A 25,818-nucleotide genomic window follows, 5' to 3' on the forward strand; every position below is an offset into this window, starting at 1 on the left:
AAAATTAAAAATAGAAATACCATATGACCCAGCTATATCTCACTACTGGGTATCTGTCCAAAGAACTTGAAATTAACAATTCAAAGAGACTTATGCACTCCTATGTTCACTGCAGCATTATTCACAACAGCCAAGACATGGAAGCAACCCAGGTGCTCATCGACTGATGAATGGGTAAAGAAGATGTAGTGTGTATATACAATGGAATACTACTCAGCCATAAAAAAGACAAAACTGTCCCATTCACAACCACATGGAACTTGCCAGGAGTTCGTGAGGAGGGCTGGGGATGGGATGGTGAAGCACATGGGACTTTTCAGAGTGCTTAAATTACTCTGTATGAAATGGTAATGGTGGATGCATGACATTATGCATTTGTCAAAAGCCCATAGGGAGCTGGTCCGGTGGCATTGTGGTTAAGTTCACACACTCCACTTTGGTGGCCTGGGGTTCACCGGTTTGGATTCTGGGCGCTGACATACAGACTGCTCATCAAGCCATGCTGTGGTGGCGTCCCACATAGAAGAACTAGATGGACTTACAACTGGGATATACAACTATGTCCTGGGGCTTTGGGGAGAAAAAAAAAAAAAGAGAAAGATTGGCAGCAATGTCAGCTCAGGGCCAATCTTAAAAAAGGAAAAAATCCCAAAGAACTTTACAGCAAAAGAGCACACACCTTATTGTGTGCAAATTTAAAACCATTTAGGAGGTGGGGGATCTCAGAATGTGAGATCCGGAATGTGACAAAACGATCTACCTGGCTCACAAGTGTATAAAGCACCCTTATAAAGAGGGTGGGAGCCTTTAGAAATAACCAGTTTTGAAGATGAGTCAGTCTGTGAGACTAAAGGCAAAAGAAACGGTACGTAAGGTGACAAGGTCGTTTCCCGGGAGTATGATTAACAATTCTGGGACTGCTGCACATGGACACTGGGACTGAACAGAGAAGTGAGTGGATGGCAGATGCCGGGAGCCAGGTGTCTCACTGTCAGAGCGGGAGGTCGCTGATAAGCCAGGGGAGGAGGCTGGATGATCCACCTGGTGAGGAATTGGAGCTGCAAATGTCTGGCTTAATGTAGACACAGATGGCGATGTATGGACGTATTTCAGGTATGTGCACACGCGTGAGTTAACGTACACACATCTACTTCCTTCTCTGTCAGCTGAGAGGGTCCAGCAGCAACAACACCCAGCAGCAATGAGCACACCCAGTGCCCAGATCTTGGTCTCTAACACCTTATTTCAGTGCAAGGAACCAGGGCTCCTTGGAGAAACGGCTGATCCAGGACTAGGGCAGGAAATGCCCAAGATGAGCCTGGAGCATCTTGTGGTGCCAGAAAGTAAGGAAGTGCTATAAAAAATACAAAACACCAAAAAACTCCACACAGACGGGGTGCATCAGAGGGACCCAGGAGCCGCCCTGAGAGCTCCCAGGGGCCGGAGCCGGAACAGTTTCAGCACCAGAGTAACGTCGTGCTGGGTTATGGCCCTAAGGGTGAGAGAATGTCCAGGAGTCTGGCTGACGTAATGACTGGTGAGTAAACGGGGGAAGAGTCCATCTCTGAGGAGGGTGCAGATGGCTTACGTGGCTCCTCCGTCCTCAGGGAGGGAGCCCGCCTGCGCTCTCTCTAGGGGTGGGCTGTGCGGGCGCCTCCTCCCACAGAGGACAGTGGGGGGACGGAGGGATGTCGAGTGGAGACACCTGACAGACGCCCCTCCGCCAAGGGTCACGCCCACACCCACAGTGACAGGCCACGTGGACGGCACGCCCCCTGGGTGTGAGGTGGTGAGAGGGCACCTCACCTCTGTGGTCTTCCTCCCACCACCCACGACCCCAGTCCCACCAGGAGAAACCATCATACAAATCCTAACTGAGGGGCACCCCAAAAATGCCTGACCAGTGCTCCCAAAACTGTCACAGTCATCAAAAGCAAGAAAAGTCTGAGACACTGTCACAGCCCAGGGGCGAGCGGAGGGGACGTGATGACTGAATGTCATGTAAAGTCCTGCATGGAGTCCCCGACAGAAAAGGACATTAGGAAAAACCGAGGCAATCTGAATAAAGCATGGGCCTTAGTTAGTACCAATATATCAATATTGGTTCATTAATGGTAACAAATGTACTATACTAATGCAAGATGTTTAAAAAGGGGGAAAACTGAGTGCAATTGGTGTGGCAAATCTTTGTGTTTTCTTTACAATCTCTGTATAAATCTAAAACTGTTATAAAAAGAAAGCTTATTTTTTTAGAAAAGAAAAATCCATATTAGGAAAAAATCCAGCAAAGATTTTACCTCTGGCAAATAAGCACATGAAAAGGTGTCATTATTCCCTGGGGAGACAGACACAGACTAAACCCCAGAGTGAGCCCTCCACCCCGAGCAGGACGGCGGGAATGAAAACAGAATGAAGATGACGGAGCGCCAGGGGTGGGCAAGGAGGGGGAGTGGCTGGGACGGCCCCCACTGTGGTGGGGCCAGAACAGACACAGCTGCTTTGAGAAATGGGCATTTTCTTGAAAAGTTAGAGAGCCGCCTTCCGCCTGACCAGCTGCTCCACTCCCAGCGCTTGCCCAGGAGAAACAAAAGCAAACGGTCCTAGCAGCCTATTTGTCATCGCCCAAAACCAGAGCTGACCCCGATGCCCATGACCAGGTGCGTCAGAGGAGGACGGGGCACAGTTGGAGGAACGACCAGACCACACAGCCACGTGGGGTCCCAGGGTAACCCTGCTGAGTCACGTCACGACCCCGACCAGAAGGTGTGCAGGCTGATGGCCCCACTGACAGGAGCGCCTGGGAAATGCAGCCTAACAGGGAGGGGAAGCAGGCCAGCGGTCGCCTGGGACGCGAGATCACAAGGGGCAGGGAGCAGCCTGGGGTGAACACCTTCAGGGCCCTGATTTTAGTGATGGTTTCGCAGGTGCGTATGTATGAGATCGCCCAGTTTAAATGTGTGCATTTTATCTGTGTTCCCAATAACGCCGCAGGGAAAAACACATGGCAATCTAAGAAATCGGAATCCTGGGGAGTTGGTAAAATCTGTGAATTGTGGGTGCTCCAGGCGAGGGGGCAGCCACAGACCACAGCGTGCCCTCTTGCATTTACCTCAAGAGTGTGTCAAAGTTCTTTCCGGATTTTACAATGATAAATGTACTTTGAAAATGTCCAAATCTGCAAACATACATAACAATTTAAAGGGGCAAACACCCGCAGAGGCGGTGTCATGGGACCTGATTAAATTTCACGCAGTCTCGTCGCACAGCAAACGGCTCAGATGGAGCAAGTCACAATTTTTAGGACAAACACGTCTTCCGAATCCTGTCTTTGAACATGTCTCAGGTCTAAACAACAACACGGCGCTGAGAGCTGACTTTTCCTTCGCCGGCCCAGTGGAAACACACCCCGCTGAGCTTCTTGGCAGGAAGACAGCTGCCTGCATCCTGCTGGGGGGCGACCAGATTTGGTCCCCGACTCGGACGGAAATTTCCAGAGACTTTTCCCTTCATCATCTTTAATTTGTCAAATGGGCCTCCTCGCTCTGGTGGCCAGGCTCACACGGCTGCCAGGGCAGGAACTGGCGGGCGTCCCGGGAAGGTCTCAGCCTCGGTGACGACCAGACCCTGCACTCCATCCGCTTTGTGAGCTCCGGCCGCCTACGTCCCGGGCAGCTGGGACCAGCAGGACTCCGAGGGCTGACACGCTAATTGGAGTGTGTGTTCACCTCGTTCACCAAAAGAGCGTGTGGCATCCCAGCCGTGCTCCTGTCTGAAGCACACGCTCCTTCCTCGTCTGACCGTGAAGGAAACTGTGCATGTGACGGGCGCCTGGACTCCTGAGGTGCTCTATGCCTGGAGGTCCGTGTTAATGAGTCCGTTTGGGGTGAGATTCGGTTCTACCACTGCTGCTCCTGACCTTGGGGACATAATTTATTCTCTCTGGGCCCCAACCTTCCCTCCCCTGCAGTTGAGGGTTCCCTTCAAGTTGAGCATTCTAGGGCTCCTTGGACCCTGATTTGGTGATTTATAAAGTTAAAAAGAAGGGACGGCTTATTTTCTATGACATAAAAGTTGCAAAACAAAAAACACCGGCAGGGGTGAGTCTTACGTGGGTCCCTGCAGCTTTGTTTCCAGGGAGAACAAGTGAGACCTCTCCCAGCGAGAACTGGGCAGCCGTGTCGGAGTCACAGGTCTGCCGTCTGGGCACGGGCTGGAGCGGAGCTGCCCGGGGCTGCTTCAAGCAGAGGCAGGAGATTTGACGTGAACTCCGGGGTGAAGGACGCGGTTTGAGAATGACTCCCGGTCCTGGGACAGGACAGACACTGAGGATGGACTGCTGGAGGAGGCAAGGCCCTGCCCCAGGCCTGGCAGCTGAGCCCAGCTGGATTCCTGTGATCTTATTTGGGCAGGAGGCTGCACTGCACGGACTCTGGGTTTGCTGGCCCAACCACCTTCCCCCTACCATTTGGTAACTACCCTGATTTTGGCTGGGTTTCCACCCTCCCCCAAGCAGCCCATGTTGGGGACACTCACCCCTCGCCAGCAAGGGTGGTGCTCTGATTAGCTGAATCAGAATTGCCCTCCCACTGGCCCCAGGTTCAGGAGTGGGCTTCCACCTCAACCACAGGGCAGTTTCATGGTCTCTACTGGTAAGTCTGGGATAGTAGCTTGTTCTCTCTCTCCCTCCCAGTGTGGTGTGTGGGTGTGAAGCCTGGAACTACTGCAGCTACTTTGACACCATGAGGGAAGCTGCCCTGAGGATAAGACTGACAGGTGGAGGACTGCATAAACAGATATTTGTTGAGATGCGACTGGAAACCTGATCACACCTGAAGCCTGCCCTACCTCTGGACTGTCTAGTTACGAGAGTCAATACGTATTAACAAATTCATGTTCAAGCCAGTTGGAGTTGGGCATTCTGTTTCTAGAAAATTAAAGTGTCCCGTCTGACACCAGCCCTGGGAAGTACATTTTCTAGAACTGGAGAAAACTCAGATTGTGGAAGTTGACTTTGTATTGGTTCATTCCTACAAAGGACAGCCACATAATAATAAGGTGACTGGCCCCAGAGTGGGAAGCATCTGCTGTGTGACAGGCACGGTGCCACAGTCCTCACAGGCAGTGACTCACTTCATCTTCCCTGCAGTGTCATGAGATCAGAACTATCATCACCTCCATCTTCAGAGGAGGAGACGAGCCTGGAGAAGACGCTGGGCCACTTGTGGGTCCCCAGCCAGGAGGGAGTGCCAGGCGCCAAGGGGTCTCCATGTCCAGCCCCTGCACAGGTGCCCAGGCCGCACACACGTCGGGGGAGAGCCCGCCGGGCCAGCCTCGCCTCTGTGGGCCAGCTCTCGTCTTCCTCCAGCAGCTTCCCTGTCTTCAGCGCTCCCTGTGGTCTTCAGAGCTCCTGCCATCTGAACCCATTCCGGCATCCGGCTGCAGTCTTTGCTGCGCCGGAGCCACTCAGCCCACGTTCACCCTGCGTGAGCACATCCTGTCTCAGCCCAGGGGACTATTTCCAGGTATGTGTTTGATTATTTTCTCTTCCATTTAATTGTTTTGGTTGATTCCCCAAAGGCGTCAAGGATCCTTGCTTGTGTGGGCTTGCATCTCCTCGTCCACGGGTTTACGGCTCCTCTGCTCGGGGCGGGGGATCACGCAGCTGGAGGTCTGGTTCCCACAGTGCCCCCCAACTCTTGCATTTGGATTTCTCTGGAACCCCACCTGCTCCCCCCTCCATCTCCCTCCCTCATTTTCTCCTGACTTTCTGCTCTGGTTCCATCTGTCTGCACCTCCTCCTGATGGTCCTCTCGCCTTTCTGTGCTGGGGTCCTCTCTGACTGCTGGCTCACGAGGCCTCGGTGGTCTGCAGGGGGTTCTCCCCTCTTGTGCTTTCTGTTTGCTCGGCTGCCACAGGCCTTGGTCATTGGCTGAGTCTCCTCCTGAGTGGGAGGCTGGCAGCTTCACACCTTGGGCCTGGGAAGGGACAGTGTGCTGCCCATGTGTCCTTCCAGGACAATGAAATGAAGGAAGCAGGGTGGCATTCCAGGCCACCTGCCTTGGGCCCTGTGCCAGGCCCCATCTCTGTCCCCATCCCAGTCCATGCCCCATCCTCATCCTAGGCCCCGTCTCTGTCCCAGGGTGGTCTTCCTGGCCCTAAACAACCAGGACCTCAGCCTCCGCCCATAGTCAGGTCCTTCCCACCGTCAGCCACCGGTGCGGGGGGCAGCAGGCACAGCCCTGGCCACAGTCCTGCGGCAGAGTCCCACACCCTGTGAGGGAGCCGAGGGGACAGTGGGGATGGTGGCCCGAGCCCACCTGGAGGCCACTGGTCGGCGTCCCTGCGTCCCCATGTCTCTGGCACCATGATTCGTACCCGTCTATCACAGGCTGGTGAGCACGACTGTGTGTTTGCTGTCGGTGATGTTACATTTATCTTTGCCAGAAGGCGTGCAGAGATCCTGCCGTGACCATCTGACAGCGACAGCAACAGTCACAGCTTCTATTTCCATCCTTTTTCTGAGGGAGAGAGAAAACCACCAAATGCTGGTGCTTCACGGGAGAAGGAGGGCTTGGCCACCGGGGGGGTGGGGGGGCGGGCGGGTCTGCAGGGGGCAGTTTCCTAAACACTCTGAGGGCCTGGTGCTCCGGACACTGGCCAGAGGGATGGCTTCTCCCTCTTCTGTCTGTCCTCCTGATACTGCGCACTGGACGCCCATCAGGGATGTGAGAGGCAGCGAGGCAGACCTGTCCTGCGGGCTTCCGCATGATGACAGGGGCCCCAAGGACGACGAGGGCAGCGGGATGGCAGGGGCCCCGCTCAGCGGTCGACGAGGGGCAGCGCCTTTCCAGAAGCGGCACCGGCCCGCTCGTCCCCATGCGCTGCTCCGCGAGGCGACGACACCTCCGGGCGTGGGGCACACATTCGGCCGTTACGTCTCCGTTGCCCTTTCTGTGCGCCGTGGGAAGCCCCCGCCTCCTGGGCCTCATTTCCGAACAAAGAGGAGAAAGAAGGGCCGGCGCGCACAGCCGCCCCGCCGCGCCAGCCGCTCCGGAAAGAAACCCGCCTCCCGCGGGCGCCGGTGGAGACGCCGCGCCTCCGTGTCCAGCGATCATCGCTTTGGGGTCAGGGCCTTACAGGCAAGCAGCGTGCACCCCCTTAGCCTCAGGTTCCCCAAATGCGTTTGAGCAGGGACACGCCTTCACCTCCGGGTGCCCGTGGGGACCCGTTTTCCAGGCGACACCTGGTGGCAAAGACTGGGTCGCGCACGGTCTGCAGGAGGCGGCGGGACGGGAGCCTGGTTCACAGAATTTTGTGCAGATCCGCGGAACTGAAGTGGCGATCAGCGCGCGGCGGAGCGCATCAGGCCTTGGGCGCTCGCTGCTGAGCCTGACGACCCCATGCACACGCGCACCACCGTCCAATTCCAGGAACAGACTTCCAGCCAACCCCGCCCCAGCGACGAGCATCCTCGTTTCCTCCCCTGGGTGGGCTTTCCAGGTTCCCGCCGTGGGAGACGCGCGCTGCATTCCAGCGCTCCGCGCCGCGCTGGTCCGTCGGCCCCGGCCATCTCCGAGAGGCTGCGTGGACCGTCTTCATCGCGGCCGACGGAAATACAGCTGCCGTCTGCGATCTCGGCGAGCGGGGCTCCGCACTGCGCATGCTTCTTCTTCTTCATCCGGCGCAGGGCGGGGGGCTCGCCTACTCCTGAGTCCCAGAGGACCTGTCCCCTAAAAGCCCTGAGCCGCGGGCGGGGGGGCAGGCACCCCCGCCGTTCTGCCTCGTCCTCCGCAAAGCTGGTGTGCCAGAGCCCCCCGGGGGACCCCGCGGGGAAGGCTTGTTGACAGTGCGGCTCCGGGCCTGGGAACCTGCATTTCAGGCCTCCCACCCCTCCTTGCCCCAGACGCACCCTGTGTGACCCGCTTCTGGCTCCTGTGACTGCGAGCGTGTGGGCAGCAGAGATCTGAACTGCCCCACCCCCGTGTGGGAGGGGCGGCGTCGCTCAGACACACTGCGGGGAGCCAGACCTCGTTCTCTGAGCCCGGGGCCTGACCTCAGTGCCCTCGCCGTGACAGGCAGACGCCCAACGTCTCTCCATGGAGACGGACCCCTTGGTGTCCCCCTGAGACAGGCAGACACCCCAACATCTCTCCATGCAGATCGACCCCTCGATGTCCCCCTGAGACAGGCAGACACCCCAACGTCTCTCCATGGCAGACGGACCCCTTGGTGTCCCCCTGAGACAGGAAGACACCCCAACGTCTCTCCATGGCAGACGGACCCCTTGGTGTCCTCCTGAGACAGGCAGACACCCCAAGTTCTCTCCATGCAGACAGACCCTTTGGTGTCCCCCTGAGACAGGCAGGCACCCAACATCTCTCAAAGACAGACAGACCCCTCAGTGTCCCCCTGAGACAGGCAGGCACCCCGGTGAACCCCTGCACATAGAGTCCCGACACCCACTGCCACAGATCGGCCCCCATGGAGTCCTCTTTCAGGCACAAACGGAAGCTGGCTCCTGGCAAGAGGGACCCTCCCACAGGGGACGGGGTGGCGGCTCTGTGGGTCGTCGTGGTGAGATGTGAGTGAGACAGGGCCTTGAAGTTTGGGGTGAGTGTGAATCCTCGTACCCCCCACCCCACCAAGTGCCCTGCCAAGCCTGGGCCACTGGGTTTGCAGAAATGTACGAGGCCCTTGGTTTTCTGCTTGTCCCTGGCCCTCAGCTCTGGGGAAATGCACAGCGGGGGGCTGGGCGAGGATGGGTGGTCTCAGGATGGGGGCCCCTAGGGGAGGGAGGGAACAGGGTTTCTTCCCTGTGAATTCCAGGCTGGGAGCAGGCAGCACATAACCAGCCACTTCCTGTGCCCCCCTTGGTGCATCCCGACTGAGCCCAGCTTGTCCGTCCGTCTGTCCAGGCCAGCCCTGTGGCTGGGCACTGTGAACGGGGCTTTGGGGTCATTGCTGGGCTTCTCTGCAATCGATGGGGAGTCTTTCGTGCTGATTTACATTTCAGACACAGCGCTTCCATTGATCCCCGGCCCCTCACGCAGCGCCCGAGTCGCGCCTGTCCCGTATCCCATTAGCTAATTGTGTCTTGCGCCATCCTCCATCTGCTGGAAATGTAAGCTGGCTGGGTTCTCCACCTTCCACAAGTGGCAGTGTCTTTTTGTCCCTTGTTCCTGTCCTCCTCTCTTCGACGACAAGAAAGCTCCCTCCCCATTCCTGGAGACCCCCGCTCACTTTTTGCCCCCCTGCCCCTTCCAGGAAAGCAGGTCCCACTCCTTGCGCTGACTGTGATAGAGCTCAGCTCTAACCCCCAAGACAAAGGACCGGAATCCACCCGTGCCTGGGGAGTCCTGTGGGGGCCTGTGGGGTCTTTGGGCTTGTTAGGTGGTGGAGCAGCTTGGCTGGGATCTCTGGGACAAGGAGGAAGCTTCCTGGTTTCATGGGTCCTGGGCTGCAGATTTGTCTTGTTGGCATCAGGGCAGGAGGGCTGGTGGGGCCCCTGGAGCCCCGCTGGGCCCTCTGCTCAGGCTGGTCAGCCTTTCCGGTGGGGTGGGATGCCCCTTGCATCCCCCAGGGGCTGGTCCAGAGCCTGGAACGAGAGATGATGTCCTGGGACTCCACCCCGCAAAGGGGCCTGATGTGAAATGACCAAAAGTAAACACATTGTCTCTGCCCCCGGTTCCTGCCTCAGAGCTCCTGAAATCCCTGTGCTTTCCTGGGTGATGGGAGTGTCTTTTGTCCTAGTGAGGTGATCCTGGGTGGGCTCCTCGGTGGAGCCATGATCCAGAGAGGGGAGAGGGGCTGGAAATGGAGGTAAGGGTTGATCATGTCGACGTGAGGAAGCGTCCATAAAACCCCAATAGCACGGGGTTCAGGGAGCTTCCAGGCTGGTGAGCACATCCAAATACCTGCAGGGTGACACCCCATCTCCAAGGGGACAGAAGCTCCTAGCTCAAGACCCTCTTGGATCTCACCCTGTGTGTCTCTGCATCTGGCTGTTCTTCTGTATCCTTTATTCTATAGTAAACCAGTAAACACAGATGTTTCTCTGAGTTCTGGGAGCTGCTCTAGCAAATTAATTGAACCGAGGAAGGGGTCGTGGGAACCTCCGATTTGTAGAGGGTCCTTCAGAAGCACAGGCGACAACCTAGGCTTGCAATTGGCGTCTCAAGTGGGGAGCAGTTTTGTGGGGCTGAGCCCTTAACCTGCGGGATCCGCTGCTATCTACTCCACAGGCAGATGGTGTCAGAACCGAATTGAATTGTAGGGCACCCGGTGGTGTCGGAGAATTGCTTAGTGTGGGCGAAACCCCGACCTTTGGGGTGGGAAATGTCACAGGCGCAGTGTTCTGTGCGCGGGTGAAGGAGGAGCACAGAGTGTCCCAGCCTGGGCTCCCTGAGGATGCGAGACCGAGGGTCAGTTCCAGCCTCTCAGACTGGATCAGATTGGGCCGGACGCAGGGCCACACATTAAGGCTTTTTGCACGACTCCAAATGTCCCCTGGTGAGTCAGCACCTCGTGTGCTGGGAGCTCTGCCGTCGTCCTTGCTTCTTCCGGTAAAGTGGATCTGTGAGCTGGATCAGCATCTCTGACGGCCTTTGTGGGCCAGGAGAACTGCAGCGTGACCCCACCGCTGCGTAGTAGGGGGCGGACTGCCTTCCTGCCAGAGCCTGGCTGGCTGTGTTTCCCTCTTAGATGCAGAAATGCGCGCACAGTCTGCTGCCCTCATGTCTCTGCCAAGGCGACTTTCTCCCCGAGTGGAGCTCTGCCCAAAGGGACAGCACAGGGGGACAGGCACCGTCCTCCTGCTCGGCAGCCCCAGTGGGCGGGGGAAGCGGCTTTCCAGAATCGGAGGCTTCAGGGGCAGGCTGGGTGCCCGAAAGCACAGGCCTGTTCAGAGGACACCCCACTGGCCCCTCCCGGGAGACCACATGCCCGCCCGCCTGCCCTGCCTTCCTCCTGGGCTGTGGTCCTAAATCTCCCCAGACAGGGTGGAGCTGCCCCGGGAGGGCTCCTTGGAGGGTCTCCTTGCAGACGCCCCTGCTCATTAGCTGCCCCCAGACCTCCCCCAGCACCCCTTCCTCCCCTAAGGCTGGGGGAGCCCGGGCCCCCCACCCACTGGCTCTGCTCAGAGTCCCCAGCTCTGGGCCCGCCAGCTGTGCCCACCTCTCCCCTGGGACCAGCAAGTGATTTGCACCTTTTTCAGGTGAGAAGGGGCAGCTGTGGCCTGTTCCCAGGGGAATTTCTCAGAATCAGAAGCCTTTCCCAAACTCAGTTCAATAGGAATTGAAGAAACTCAATTCGACACGTGGCTTTGGGCTCCTGCCTAGTGTGGGAACCTGGGAGCTAGGGGTGAGGGTCCTGCCAGCAGACACCCTGGGACCCCCGGGGCCCAGGCTGCCAGGACACACGAGGGGCTGATGGGGTGTGGGGCCCCCTGACCCCCAAGGGCCCTCCTACCTTCCTGGGCGCCCTCCGTAAAAACTGGGAAATATTCTTTGTAACAACCGTGCTGACGTGAAGACCAACGTATTAATACTATAAATGAAAATATTACTTCAATCTCAAAGTTCTTTGTTTCTCTTACGATTTTAAAAGTCATTCAGACACTGATGTGAGCCCGGGCTGGATGCAGGAGCTCAGAGGGGACACAGGGCGTGTGAAGGGCAGGGGCGCCCGTGTGGAGGGGACGCAGCCGTGTGGTGGGGAGGGGCGGTGGGCCCAGGCGGTGGGAGTGGCACACGTGGGCTGGACCTTTGAAGTCCTGGGACCCGGGCACAGTCCCCACCCCCACCCAGACCGTGAAGATGTGACCTGGGACTGTCTGGTCCACAGCAGAGGTGTCTGCACGGGGCTCTGGGCTCCTGCCCTTGTTCCTGGCCTCCTGGCTGCGGTGCTGGGAGGAACCTTGGGCGCGGCTGGTTGAGCTGCTGGGAAATTTCTAGCACCCTCCTGCGAGCCTGCTATGGCCCTGGGAGCTGGTGATCTACACTCCAGAAACTTCCAGACATGCCCACGGCCTCTCCGCCCACCCGTGGGGGAGTGAGGCCAGCAGGGCAGTGGGCTGGAGTTGGAGAGGCGGCCCCTGACCCCGTCCTCAGCCTCAGGAAATGGGGTTTGGGGTTGTTATGGGCTGAAATGTGCCCCCAAATTCACATTCCTAACTCTCAGGACCCCAGAATGTGTCTATGTTTGGAGGTGATTCAGGTAAACTGAGGTCACCAGGGTGGCCTAATCCCGTTCACTGGGGTCCCTATGAGAAGAGGGGATGGGGACGCAGACACACGCACAGGTTCGACCATGCGAGGACACAGGGAGAAGACGGTGTCTACACACCGAGGAGCGAGCCCTCAGAGGAACCAGCCCTGAGACAGCCGGATCTCGGATGTCCAGCCCCCAGACTGTGAGAGAACGAACGTCTGTTGTTCAAGCCGTCAGCCTGTGGCCGTTTGTTACTGCTGCCCGAGCCAAACGGGACAGGCGCCTCCTCTCAGAGAGGCTGGGGGCTCTCTGTGTGGGTGGCACCCGGGCAGGGCGAGCTCGTCCTCCTGCCCCGCTGGGCTCTCCTTCCTCGAAGCCGCTGCTCTGCCCCGTCGTGAATTCAGCGTGGAGCTCTCCCAGCATCTGTGAGGACAAAACTGCACGCGAGTCATATCCTGATGGGGGGGTGAGGGACAAGGGACGAGGGCGCCGGGGCAGCAGTCCCTGCAAACGAGTGAGTGGGGTTCCGTCTGGCTGTGCCCTCGAGGCCCCAGTGACGGGTGGGGGCTCCGAATCTGACCCTGGCCACCTTGTGAGTGTTTGTGGGGTCCATGTCTGCATTGTGTTAGCACCAGGGCTTGTCATGACCGGAGGGGGCCCTGGTTCTGTAATGAGTCTGTGGCTGGGGTGGACTCTCCCCCTCGCTCTGGCTCACATTACTGGCCGGAAGGCCTGCTCCCGCCCCCTGCATCTCAGCCTTGAGCTCTGAGCCCAAAGGTCCCATCCTCAGGGTGTGTCCTCTTGATTCCTGCTCTAATCAGCGCCCCCCGGGGTGTGTGTGCATGGCCCGGGTCCCTTCCCTCTGTTACACACATCGCCACTGTCTTTTACTCAATTCAGACATTGTTACCTCCACCCCGGGCTGCAGCTCGTGGAGACCAGGGCTCGTGGGCAGGGGAGACCACTCCTCTGTGGGAGCCCCAGGATGGGACTTGTGTCCTCGTGCCTCTGGCCTTCCTCCCCAGCTGGGCCACTTCGGACCCCGCGTCCCGGCTACCTGTGCAAACTCTCTGGGCCTCGGCGGCTTCATCTTCAACAGGTGGCAAGCAAGCTGCTTCTGAGGCGGTTGGGAGCCGAGTCCCCGAGTGAGTGAGAAGCCCCCACACTGTCAGCTTCTGCGCCAGGAAGGGAGCGTTACGTGGAAAGAGGAGAGGAAAAGCACGATGGGCGTGACGGCGCGTGGAGCCAGCAGTCCTGTTCTGGACCTTCGTGCCGACCCCTGGGAAGGGTCAGCGCGTCCACACGCTTCTTCTACTTCCTTCTCTGTCAGCTGAGAGGGTCCAGCCCCGTGCACGGGCGTCTCTCCTGCCCGCTTCGTGTGGGAGAACCAGGCTCTGGGCCACACGAGCTCAAGGCCAGGCAGTGGGGATGTGGGCCCCAGCTAGTGGTCATGTCCCCGCCAGGCGTGTCCAAGGCGCTCTTGCAGACACTCTGGTGTGACAGTGAGAAGAAAAAGGGCAAATGCTGCCTCCGTGGAGCTCTGGTCTCCAGGGGGAGATGAACCACAGACAATACGCAGTGGGTCTGGGAGTGACAAGGACACTGAGGGAAGAGGTCCAGGGTGATAGGACAGGCTCGGGGGACGGTGGGGGGGTGTTTGAGCAGAGCCCCCAGGCGGGATGACCATCACCATCTGTCAGGAGACTTGCCCACACCCCACCCCATTAAACGCAGGCCCAGAGTTCGAGCCCAGGTTTATATTTTCCTGGTGACCATAGGGTGGTGTGGCCCTGGGGAAGGAGCTGAGACCCTACGAGAGGGCACCTAGCAGTGAGGACAGGTGCCTCCTTTCCCAAACCCGAGGCAGCGCCCGTCTCCCTCCCACAGCGAGCGCGCGGCTCTGACTCACCGTGAGAGCGGGAGTGACGCGGGCCGTCCACTTTACGACAATTGGATCTAAGAATATCCTGTCGCCCCCGCCACTGAGCCTGGGAAGATGAAGAGACAAGGCTGTGAGAATTCTCAGAGATAAAAAGGCTTCTAAAAGGAAGTAGCAGGGAGTTCACACAAGCTTCTCCCCTGCAAGGTTTGTCGAGTTCTGGTGCACATTCCAATTTTCCTAATAAATGGATTGATGTCTAAATACTATTTCTTCTCTCTGTTGAAAATACTTGCAGTGATTAATCCTGTCGCCGATTTGACTTGACACAGTAATTGGGAAACCAACTGGATACCTTTGCAAGGAGAGTTAAGTAACCAGATTTTTAAACTGATTTTTCTTTTTTCCTTTTCTTCTTTTTTTAAATTGGTATAAAACTAATATGTGTGCATGATAAAATTAAACACAATAAAGGGAATAAAATTAGAGATACAAGGTTCTCTCCATCCCACCCCCACCAACCCCAGCTCTGTTCTCACTATTGTAACCGTGTGTAATCTTTCAGAAATGTGCATGCAAAGGGTGTGGGGGTGTGTGCTCACGTATAAATTTAAACATCAATGAGATCACGCTGTAATCGGCTCCAAATCTTGACATATTGGATAAACAACATATTGAAGAGATCTTTCCAAATAGAACCAGCTCATTCCTTTATATCCTTCTAATTTTTGGCTACTATGGTTGTCTTGTTTTTGAAAAACATGCATAAAACTCCTACTGCGACTGTGGACTTGTGATTCCACCATTGCTTGCACACAATCCACACCCACACATGAACGCTCCTGCATGCACACATCACGCAAGCACACACGTGTGCATCCCACATGCACATATCACACACGTGTGCACACACATTTGCACCCAGACAGACACGCTTCCCACCTGCATCTCCACACACACCGACCCCTAAACACACACTGACACCTGTGCACACACCATCCCACGCACACCCACACCCACGTACCCCAGACACATTCACGCACGCTGACACTCCCTCGCACCATCCCCCGCCCCCACACGCTGACATACACACGCTGTATTCCGCCGTAACAAATGATCACAAGCTTCGTGGCTCAAAACAGCAGAAATTGATTCTCTCGCAGTCTGGAGGCCAGACGCCCCAAATCCAGGTGTGGGCAGGGCTGCGTTCCCTCTGAAGGCTCTAGAGGACCCTTCCTGCCTCTTCCAGCTCCTGGTGGCTGCCAGGAACCCTTTTTTGGTTGCCTCACTCCAGCCTCTGCCTCCCTGTGTGTCTGTGTCTCTGTGTCCAAATTTCCCTCTTCTTCTTATTTTTGGTGAGGAAGATTGGCCCTGAGCTGACATCTGTGCCCATCTTCCTCTGTTCCATATGTGGGACGCCACCACAGCACGGCTTGATGAGCGGTACATAGGTCTGCACCTGGGACCCAAACCTGCAAACCTCTGGCTGCTGAAGCAGAGCACACGAACTTAACCACTGTGCCACTCAGCCGGCCCCTCCCTCCTCTTTTAAGGACACCCTTCTCCAGTATGACTCCATCATAACAATTACATCTGCAAAGATCGTATTTCACAGGTTCCGGGTGAGGGTGAAGTTTAGGAAGACGCTATTCAGCTCGGTACATTCCTCCCCCACATACACACGCATTTACACCTCCGCATACATCCTCTGTGCACACCCCGCCCACACAGATACACTCCCCTGCATACACACACACACACACACGCTCCCACACACACGCACACCCCTACCCCATGCCTGCCCAAACTGCATCCCCCCCTTCCCATGCAGCACCCCACCCCCAACCAGCAGACGCCTCGTGGTGCCCTCCTCCCGATCCCAAATCGGAGCTGGGAAATTGGGGGCTCTCGCCCTGGCTGTGCGGCTTCAGCCCAGGCTCAGGACTGTGCCTGGGGCGGAAGATGGTGGGCAGAGACTAAGATGCTCATCAAGACCAGAGAGAAACCCCCGGGGAGGGAGACAGAGGCAGCAAGCGCGGTCATGGGCTCCAGGGCCCCACGTTTCTCCCCTTCCGAATGCAGAGGCTCCCCAGTTGCCTACAGTTGGATCCTCCAGCCTGGCAGGGAGGCCACCAGGCAGCCAAAGGCCCCTTCCCACACAGAGACCCCCTGCTCAGGGTCCCCCCAAAACCCCCACTGCCTTTTCTGGGAGTTTTTGTCCTCAGTCTCAGGAACTCCATCTGCATTTCCCCGGGAGACCTCGGGCCAGGAGCCAGGACACACAGGGGCCTGCTGTAACCCGCTGGCCTGCACTGAGCTTGAACCCTTCCTTAACATCTATTTTTCTAGGGGATTTGTGCCTGAAACGAAGTATTTGTATAAACAAATGGAAAGAGAACAGGAACTTTAAAAATCCAACCTTCAGTCGTGATGGCCTCCAATCCTCTCGTCCCTCTGGGTGGTCAAGACTGTCAATAGACGGGGCGGTGATGGCCACAGCAGGCTGTGGAGTAAAGGAAGCCTGTGATCCAGCCTGAGGGCATTGCAAATCTCTTAAGGAAATAATTCAAAACGTACATTAATTGTTGAGCCTTCTTTGTAAATGTTAGATAAAACAGAATATAGTTAAAATAGAGCAATTCTAAACAGTTTGATTTTATAGAGAAGGTTCCTAAACAAATACAGCTGCTTATGTTATTTTCCAAGTCTGTTTGTTCTAGCCATGTGTCTTCCCCCAGCGGGTGATTTCCCACTTCGTGAATTCATTCGTGTCCCTTCTTCTGTACACTTGTCTTAGGCAAAGCACGGCCAAGTTTCCACTTTCCCTCATTTGACAGCTTAGAAGGTGGAGAGACAGACCTGCCACTTGAGGCGGGTGTGGCAAGTCTCTTCATGTGGAATGGGAAACATTGCGGAGGCCACCTTTGAAAAATACCTCTCTCTGGCTGTAGTATTTACATCCCTTCCATATGCAAAATACACACATTCCCTCCCTCAGTGTCCCCCAGGTCTCATCTCATTATGGCATCAGCTCAAGGTCCAGAATCTCATCCTCTAAACAGGGTCCAGGGCCTCAAAGTCCCCAAGTTTATTCCCAGGATATTTCCTCAAGTGCAATTTCTCTTGATCTGAAGAGCTACAGACAAGAGGGGTCGAAGTCTCTGTTCCACACAGCAAGCACATGATCGGGAGGAAGGACAGTCAGGATAGAGACTCCTGACCAAAAAGGAGGGGACGTGGGTGGCACAGACTGGTCATGGTCCACCCAGAGGAGAACCACCTGCCAGGGCAACAATCCCCCTGCTCCAGAGGCAGGAGATGTACCTACTTAGGTCTGAGTGCCCTCCTTACAAGTGGTTTCCTCTGTTCTTGCCTCTGCCTCTGTGCTCTTGACTCCAGAGTCATCCTTCCTTTTCCATTAGAAATTGTCCATATTTGCACCTGAGGACCTTGCTTAGTCTGCCTCCTGAGAATAGGAGGTTGATGTCCCAGAGACCTCTTTTCATTTTGAACTGTCTCTCTTATTCCAAGTGGCAGTGCTTCTGCCACTACAATTCTCTTAAAAACTTCATGGATTGCCTATGTATATTATGGGGGGTACACTCCATTAGACAAAAGATATCCTTATAAAGTTTTAGCCTTAAATCCTTCTGAAGTCTCAACAAAAGGTATGGAAGCCACACTCTTAATCTGACCTTTGCCCCAAGACCATGTTTGACTGGCAGGATTCTGAATTTGATCCTTGCCATGGGGTTTGTCTTAGTCACATCAGGCTTTTATAACAGAATGTCATAGACTAGGTGTCTCATAAAAACAGAATTTATTTCTCACAATTCTGGAGGCTGGGAAGTCCAAGACTGAGGTGCCAGCAGATTTGGCATCTGGGGAGCAGAGTCTACCTCCTAGCTCAAAGGCAGCTGTCTTCTCCTTGAGTCCTCCTGTGGTGGAGGGGGAGAGCTCTGGTCTCTTCAGCCTCTTAGAACGACAGTAATCCCATTCATGATGCCCCACCCTCGTACCTAGTCACTTTCCCAGGCCTCACCCCCTAATACCATTACATTGAGGATTAGGATTTCAACATACAGATTTCAAAGGGACACAAACATTGAGTCCATAACGGGGCATTTTCACACTTTGGGGACATTTTGCTGGTTTAAAGACTCTGGTAAGAATCTGCTTTGAACCTAGCCAAATCCTGACTCCTTTATATTTCCTCTAAATTTTGTTCAAAAATAGAAAGTTCCTTCATTATTTCATCCATACTTTGTGCTATGCCACTGAGAGAAACCAGCTGGCACTTATGACATTCTGCCCGGAAACGTCTTTAGTGAAATCCACGAGCCCATGCAGTGTGTTTTCTGCTGTCCAGATTTCCCCAGGGAATATTTTTACCAACCTTTCTGCTACTAGAGGACAGCGGTCACTTCCCCGCATCGTCACTGACCTTCAAGGCTTCGCTAGCAGCACCTGGAGCTCCTTCGGGCTCGCTGCCCAGTTCCAAAGCCGACCTCACACACTTCAGGCCTTGTTTCAGTAACTCCTCACTCCAGAGGTGTTGTCTGCCAGCCAAGTAGTGCACCTGCAGGTCTGGGTCACACAGAGGGAGGGCCCTTCAAAATTCACACTAGGGGGGCCGGCCTGGTGGTGCAGTGGTTAAGTTCGCATGTTCTGCTTCAGTGGCCCGGGGTCCACCAATTCAGATCCCAGGTGCGGACATGGCACCGCTTGGCAAGCCATGCTGTGGTAGGCGTCCCACATATAAAGTGGAGGAAGATGGGCATGGATGTTAGCTCAGGGCTAGTCTTCCTCAGCAAAAAGAGGAGGATTGGTGGTAGCTGTTAGCTCAGGGACAACATTCCTCAAAAAAAAAAAATTCACACCAGGAGCTGGTGGAGCCCAGGCCTTTCACCTGAAATTCTCCGCCCCTTTCACGCGTCAAACGTCCCCTCCTCCAAACCCAGCCCAAGCTCCACTTCCTCCATGGAGCCAAGCTTGACCTCCTGCCTCTGAACTTCTGTCTCACTTCACCCTCCCTCTTTTCCTGCAGTGTCTCATGTACTGTTACTGGTTTATATACCTTGTCGTCCTCAGCGTGGTGACTTCTGGGTGGCACAGTTCAGGGTTTATCCAGAATCCTCAGAACCCATTTGACGAGTGAATAAATGAGTCAACATGGGAGGTGACTTTCCCTCTTGCCAACTTCATCTCTAAAATGAAAGACGAATGAATCGATAAAGTGACCGTTACACTCCAAAGGTAAATAAATACCAGGTGGGTTGTAATAGACATTATTACCATATTTCACCCAATTTGGGAAAGTACCACTATTTTATGTGCCACTGAGAAAGAAAGGAATGCTGCCAGTTGTTTATATTAATAAAATAATTCTTTCAGCGTTCTGAGGTGGGCGTTTATCATGTCCCTGGGATGGCCAGTGCATTTCTCATCTCAGAAGTATATTTTTCATCTTCAGAACTTTGGGTCTTTTTACATCTCCCTTCATGCTCATGTTTTCCTCTACCTTCTTGAACATATGGAATCTACTTATAATAACTGTGTTAACGTTCTCGTATACTGATCTATCATCCGTCTTTTCTGGGTCTGTTTCTATTGATTGATTTTGATCCTGGTTATGGATCATATTTTCCTGCTTCTTTCCACGTGCGTCAATTTTCAGTAGAACTCCAGACGTTGGGAGGTCTGCACCGTTGAGTGCTGGATTTGGGTATTGCTTCAGGTATTTCTGGGTCTTGTTGGAGTCCTTTAGAGGCTTTCAAGCTTCATTACTGTGGGCCCTCTCCTCTGGGGCTAATTTGGTCCCATCATGGAGAGAACGCCCTCTGAAGACCCCACTGATGCCCTGCGGGTTGGGAGATCTTGCACTCTGGCTCATGGAGCCTGGACAACCCTCTCCCCACGTGAACTCCCAGGCCTGTTCTGCACACTCCCTTCCAGTGGCTCTTTCCCGGGTACAGACGGCTTCTTCACGTGCACACAGAGGTCAGTACTCAGTGCTGGACTTGAGGGGACCCCCAGCAGTTCCCTCTCAATATCTCCTTCCCTCCCCCCCACCGCTGCCTGGAGCTCCCTCCTCTCTGGTACTTGGCCCTGCAAATTCTAGTTGCCTTGGCCTCCCTAAATCCTAACTGTGCCTTCAACTCAGCAAGACTTTAAGCTGGGGGCACTTAAAGGGGCCCTATCTCCCAGAGGCCACTATCCGATGCTGCCTGTTGTCCAACGTCTCAAAACATTTTTTTCATATTTTGTCCACCTTTCTAGTTATTTAAGGTGGTAGAGTAACTCTAGACCCAGTTATTCCATGGTGGCTAGAAGTGGAAGCCTTGGTTTTTGTTTAACTACAAATGTTTTTGTTTCACCTTCATTCTTAAAAGAGAGTTTCATGGGATGAACAATTGTTGGTTGAAAGCCCTTTTCGCCCAGGCCTTTGAAAGTGTCGCTGTCCCGTGGTTCCACCATTGCTGTCGAGATGCCAGTTTGACTGCTATTTAATCAAGTTACTCGTTCTTGTCTCTCTAGCTGCTTTTGTAATCTTCTCTTTGTCTTTGGAATTTTCTAGTCTCCACATGATCTGTCCAGGCATGGCTCTCTTCATATTCACCCTGTGAGATCAATTAAACTCGTAGAATCTGAGGAACGGTGTCTTTCTCATCCACTCTCTCCTCACGGTTACCTCAGCCCCGTTTTATCTTCTTTCTTCTTCTGAAGCCCTGATTGCACCCCGTGGGGTCTTTTTCCTCCACAGACAATGCTAACCACTGAAGAGAGATTGTTTCCCAACCTTTGTTCCTCTGTGCTGCCGTCTGGGTGGCTTCTTCAAATATATCTTCCAGTTCACTAATTTCATAGACATCTGCATCTAATTTGCTACTCAATCTCTTTGCTGGGTTTTCAGTTTCATTTATCCTTTTTTATTTCTATAATTTTTTTGCCTTCTCAATTTTGAGAGTCTCTTGTCCATCTATTTCCAGTAACTTCTTTGGTTTTTTAAGCATATTAATCAAGTCGCCACCACCCGGGGACCATGTGGAGCCACGTTTTTGTCTTGCGTTTCCTGGTTCGCCATGAGGGGTGTGCCCGCTGGCCCCGTGCTATGTGAGTCGGGTTTCGTGCTGAGAGTTCTCAGAGCAGACTTCTTTCTTTCCTTTTCTTCCTTTCCTTTTCCTGTTCCACCCAGATCCTTCTGAGGGTCAGGGTTTTCCTTTGAGTGTGTGGAAGACCCAGTGTTACAGGGTGGTCTCCATCTGGACCCCTCTCCTTGCCCAGCTCCAGGCTTCCTCTCCCCACTAGGGCCTTTCACAGTCTGGGTTCCGGGTCACAGAGCTCTCTGACCACAATGAACTCTCTTTCTAGTTGCTTCTGGATTCCCACTGCCTCCCTTAGTCAGCCTGGCCGAGCTCTAAAAATATTGTAAAGTACGTTTGTCAAGATGTTTAGGTTTCTGTACGAGAAAGGGTCTCTCTGGTGGGAAGAGCAGAGGCTTGTTTTCCTGGCAAATGTCCTTGCTCCTTTCGCCCACTTTCCTCTAGTAGAAACACGGAGCAAAGGCGCAGTCACTGCCCTGGAGGAGGAGCTGCCTTCCCACGGGGCTGTCCACCCGCTTCACACGGGGGCAAGGCAAGGCTCACGAGGCTGGACTGGCCCTGGTCACCCGGGAAGGCACGGGCCTGAGCCTGGCCTTCCGGAAGGTCATGCATTCACGGGCCTGCTCCAGGGAGCCCGCGGGGTGGCTGGAGAGCAAAAAACCCAACCACTGCTGCCGTGGGGACTCTGGGCGTGTCAGCTTTGGTTCAGAGCCAGCACCTACCACGCAGCAGTGACCACGGCTACCCTGGGAAGAAAGCGGGTGTGCAGAGCACTGGGGCTGGGGTGGGGATGCCCGCCCCTTCTCATGGGGCCCTTCCTGACCTCCAGACGCTGCAGCCCCTTCTGAGACCTCACGCTCTGGGATCCAGGGACAAAGCCCTCTCTTGCACTCCACTGGAGCCCCCAGGCACCCCCACCTGCCCTCCCAGCCGCAGCTGGCAGGGATTTCTGCCGGAACGAGCTGTTCTCTTTCTCCTTCCGCCTGTCACCTCCTGGCTGCAAACGGAGCCTGGCATGTCTGCACAGCCTCATCAAACATTCATACCCCAGCACTGTTGGGATGGCCGGGTGGGCCGCAGGCCGTCCTCTGTTCTGTGAGACTAAAAGCACCCTGGGAACGCGCCCAGAGCTGCTGAGAGGAAGGCTCTGGTCAGGGGTTGGAGGCCACCCCCCCCAAAGCCCAGGTATGAAAGGACCCACATGGCAGCTGGGGACTCAGGGCTGGGGGGCTCCAGCCCCAGCGGATACAGAGAGAGCTTCCCTGAGTCAGTAGCTGGGGTCTGCTGCCCCCTCGCCTCTGGGCTGCCTGCTGGGGTGGGACGGTCACCCGCTCCGGCCAGGGTCTTGCCTCCTCAGTGCTTCCTCATCCCGAGGGTCTTCACCGAGGTCTGGTGGGGAGACCCCGGGGAGGTCACGCCTGGCACCCGCCTTCTCACTAATGCTGTCCCGCTCTCTGCTGCCCTGGCCGCACGCCCCCCACGGCTCCTCCTCTCCCTCCCCTCCCTGCTGGCAGTGTGAAGGCACCACCCAGGCTGCCCACAGCTGCCGTGGCGTCGGGACCGTGCCGCCCCACAGACGCCACCAGAGGGTGAGCACACATTCTCCGCCGGGTCCCTCCCGCGCAGGCTGAGGACAGGTGGGGGCAGAATCTGCTCCCTGCAGGGCAGCTGGGATAGGGGTGGGGCAGGGTGGGCCAGGAGGGCCTCCAGCAGGCGAGTTCCATGCAGTCTTCACCATACCTGCTGGAGCACCTGCTGAGTGCAGGAAGTGGGGCTCCACGTGCTGGGGAAACAGAAGAGAAGTCGTGGTCAGTGCTCCACCCTGGGGGCTGCGTGGACCAGCCAGAGTGGACCAAGGGCTTGACCAGGGCTGCATGGCTGGGTACCAGGACAGCCCAGGTGGGGCTGGGAGGGGTGTCACGGAGCAGGGCTGACATGGGCGAGTGGGGAGGGGCTTCCTGGGGGCCCAGGGCTCAGCCCAAGGCACGTGGGGCCAGTGTGGCTGGAGGGGGTGCCTGGGGGCTCCCGAGGAGCCTGCAGTCATGGGAGGACGTGGGCTTTGACGGGGAGAGAATCGGGAACATGTGGGGCTTGGAGGGGAGGGAGTGTCGCCTGACTTGTTTTCAGAAGGAGCATTCTGGAGACTGTTCAGGGCAGACTGCAGGGGAGGGTGAGGGCCAGGGGAAGCAGGGCACCATTTAGGCGGCTGTGGGAACAATCTGGAAGCGGTGATGCGGGCTTGGCCCAGGGTGCAGAGGCAAGGACCTCAGGAGGTATGGAGTGTGGAAAAGCTGGAAGACGGGGTGCAAGGACGCGTGATCAGCTTCCAACTGTGGGAGAAACGGTGCAGGGGGAGGACGGACTTGCGTTGACCGTGTGCACCAGGCCTTTCCGGACGTGGAGCGGGGGCATCTGGAGGAGCCCCAGGCAGCCACGTAGGGGGAGGAGAGGAGGGTCTGGGGCTGGGCCCGGGGCAGCCCACCGTGCAGGGGCATGGGCGGGGGAGCTGGAGTCCTGAGGACCCAGGATGAAATGCGTCCCGGAGAGAGGAAGGTCAGCTGCCCAGGTCGGAGGACGACCCAGAATTGGCGGTATTTACACAGACGACCCAGGTGGACAAAGCCGCCTCCTCTCTTCTTCCTTTGGTGTCTTGCTGCCCAGTTTTCTCCTTGGAGGTCTCACAGTGACCCAGGGACCACCGCGGGCCTGTTCAGTTCCTTCCATGTTCTGGTCTCTGGTCAGGCGCCATCGTGACAGAGTGGCTGGGGTTCAGGGGCCTGTGTCATCGTCCGGGGTCAGCCCCCCTAGGCCGGCGTGTCCTCCCCCGACACCTTAGGGGCCGGGTGGGGAGATGCCGACTTGCCCGGGCCTGCCTGTCGCTGTACTTCTGGTTCCACTTCCCCAGGAGACCGGCCTTTCTCCTGGGTGCGTCCTCGTCCTAAAGTCCTCGCTCCACCTCTGCCTCGAGAAGTCCAGACCCTCCTCTCCTTGCCCAGTGGGCAGCCCGCTCCTGCCCTCAGCCAGACCCCAGCGCACACGTCCTTTCACCTCGCAGCCGTGCTTGCAGCTCTCAGAATCTGTTCTGGAGAAATACTTGCACACACACATGCACACATGCATGAGCACACAAATGCATGAGCACACACGTGCACAAACACAAGCACACGTGCACACGCACATGCACACACGCACAACACGTAAAGCATGTTCGGCACTGCAGTGCTTGAAATAGCAAGAAAAGAAAAACATGGACCTTTCCCTCCGTGTTTAAACTGACCTTGGCACACGCGTGTCCATCCACAAATCAAGCTGGAGAAAGCCACTCTGGGGGCGGGCCCTTTGTCATATACGGGGTACGTTCAGTAGAAAAGAAAATTATCAGCTGATTTTACTTGACAACAAGGATGCACAAATCTAACATTTAAAGAGTAGATACATGACTCTGACGGTGACTTAAAAATACCCCTGGTATCGGATGGGGTTGTTCCACTGCGCAGGGATGACACAGGAAAATCCTGCGCAAGCTCTGCTCGCTTGGTGGCCGGGCTCCGTGGTTTTGGCGTGGTCCGCCGCTCCCCGCTGCGGGGGTTATTGTCTGTGTATCAGCGAGGTCACTGTTGTTTGAGCCCCTCCGTCAGTCCGTCTTCTCGCCTGCTCGTCCTGTCGGGCGGGAAGGGAGAAGTCTGCGGTGTTCTGCGCCGGCCGTGGGTCTGTCTCCGCCTGTGACTCGGCCGCCGTGCTCCCCGTGTTTGAGACCAGGGTAGCAAAGCCATCGACATAGAACGCGTCCTCCTGTGGGTGGGCCGTCCTGCGTGAGGAGACCCCCTCCCCTCAGCGCCAGCAGAGCCCTGGCCTCAGTGTCCCCACACTCTTGCGCCAGCTGTGTCAACACGACTGTCCGCTCTCTTCCGGGTCCGCGCGCCTGGTCTCTCCTTCAACGTCCATCTCCCACGTCCTGCGCTGAGGGCGCGGCTCCCACCGAGTCTGTCAGACAGGCTTCGCTCTTCCCTGAAACACCTGGTTCTCGACGTTTGAATCATTCGGCTTCAGACTGGCCTCGTCCTTGCTGTTTTGTTTCTCTCGCCTGGGCCCTGTTCCCTCTCTCCGCTCTTGCCCTCTTTCGGATTGATGAATTTCATTCCGTGTTTATCCTCGATTAGCTCGCCAGTTATAAATCCCTTTACTCTTCTTTCAGCAGCTGCCCTCAGGGTGACGACGTGCATCTCTGACTTGTTAACGTTAGTGTAAATGGTCCTGCCACCTCCTTGCAGACACGCAGCGACTCCGAACTCCGGATTCCATCTCCACCCGACTCTTTCACTGTCGTTGTTATGTCTTAATTCTGCTTACAGTTTAAACCCTGGGAGTCACTGTCATGATCATTGTTATTAATTTGTACAATCATATTTGCTTCTAGTTATTTATTTACCCTTTCTCTGGCTCTTCCTCCCTTCTTCCTTGACCTCCAAGCTTCCCTTTAGCGTCATTTCCTTTTGCCTGAAGCGCTCCCTTTCGTTGGTGCGTCTGTGTGTGTGCACATGCATGTGGGGGGGCAAGTGTTTGTGAATGTGTGTGCACACATGTGTGTGCATGTGTGTGGGACACATGTGTCTGTGCATGTGTGTGCAC

General features: G+C 55.8%; 2 long non-coding RNA genes across 2 annotated transcripts; one reads left to right on the forward strand and one right to left on the reverse strand.

Moving 5' to 3' along the window:
- The first annotated feature begins 5,107 nt into the window (after positions 1 to 5,107).
- Positions 5,108 to 14,350, forward strand: LOC111770847 (uncharacterized). Its single transcript, XR_011432785.1, has 3 exons — positions 5,108 to 5,522; positions 13,307 to 13,495; positions 14,095 to 14,350. It is a non-coding gene; the product is annotated as an uncharacterized lncRNA (long non-coding RNA).
- LOC138920859 (uncharacterized) lies at positions 13,118 to 25,085 on the reverse strand. The gene is made up of 6 exons (XR_011432786.1): positions 24,467 to 25,085; positions 19,164 to 19,293; positions 18,531 to 18,673; positions 16,506 to 16,638; positions 14,117 to 14,195; positions 13,118 to 13,698 (listed from the first exon to the last, which is right to left on the reverse strand). It is a non-coding gene; the product is annotated as an uncharacterized lncRNA (long non-coding RNA).
- Positions 25,086 to 25,818: the final 733 nt, after the last annotated feature.

This window comes from Equus caballus, chromosome 26, assembly GCF_041296265.1.
Source record: "Equus caballus isolate H_3958 breed thoroughbred chromosome 26, TB-T2T, whole genome shotgun sequence".
In the NCBI taxonomy this organism is placed as follows: Eukaryota; Metazoa; Chordata; class Mammalia; order Perissodactyla; family Equidae; genus Equus; species Equus caballus.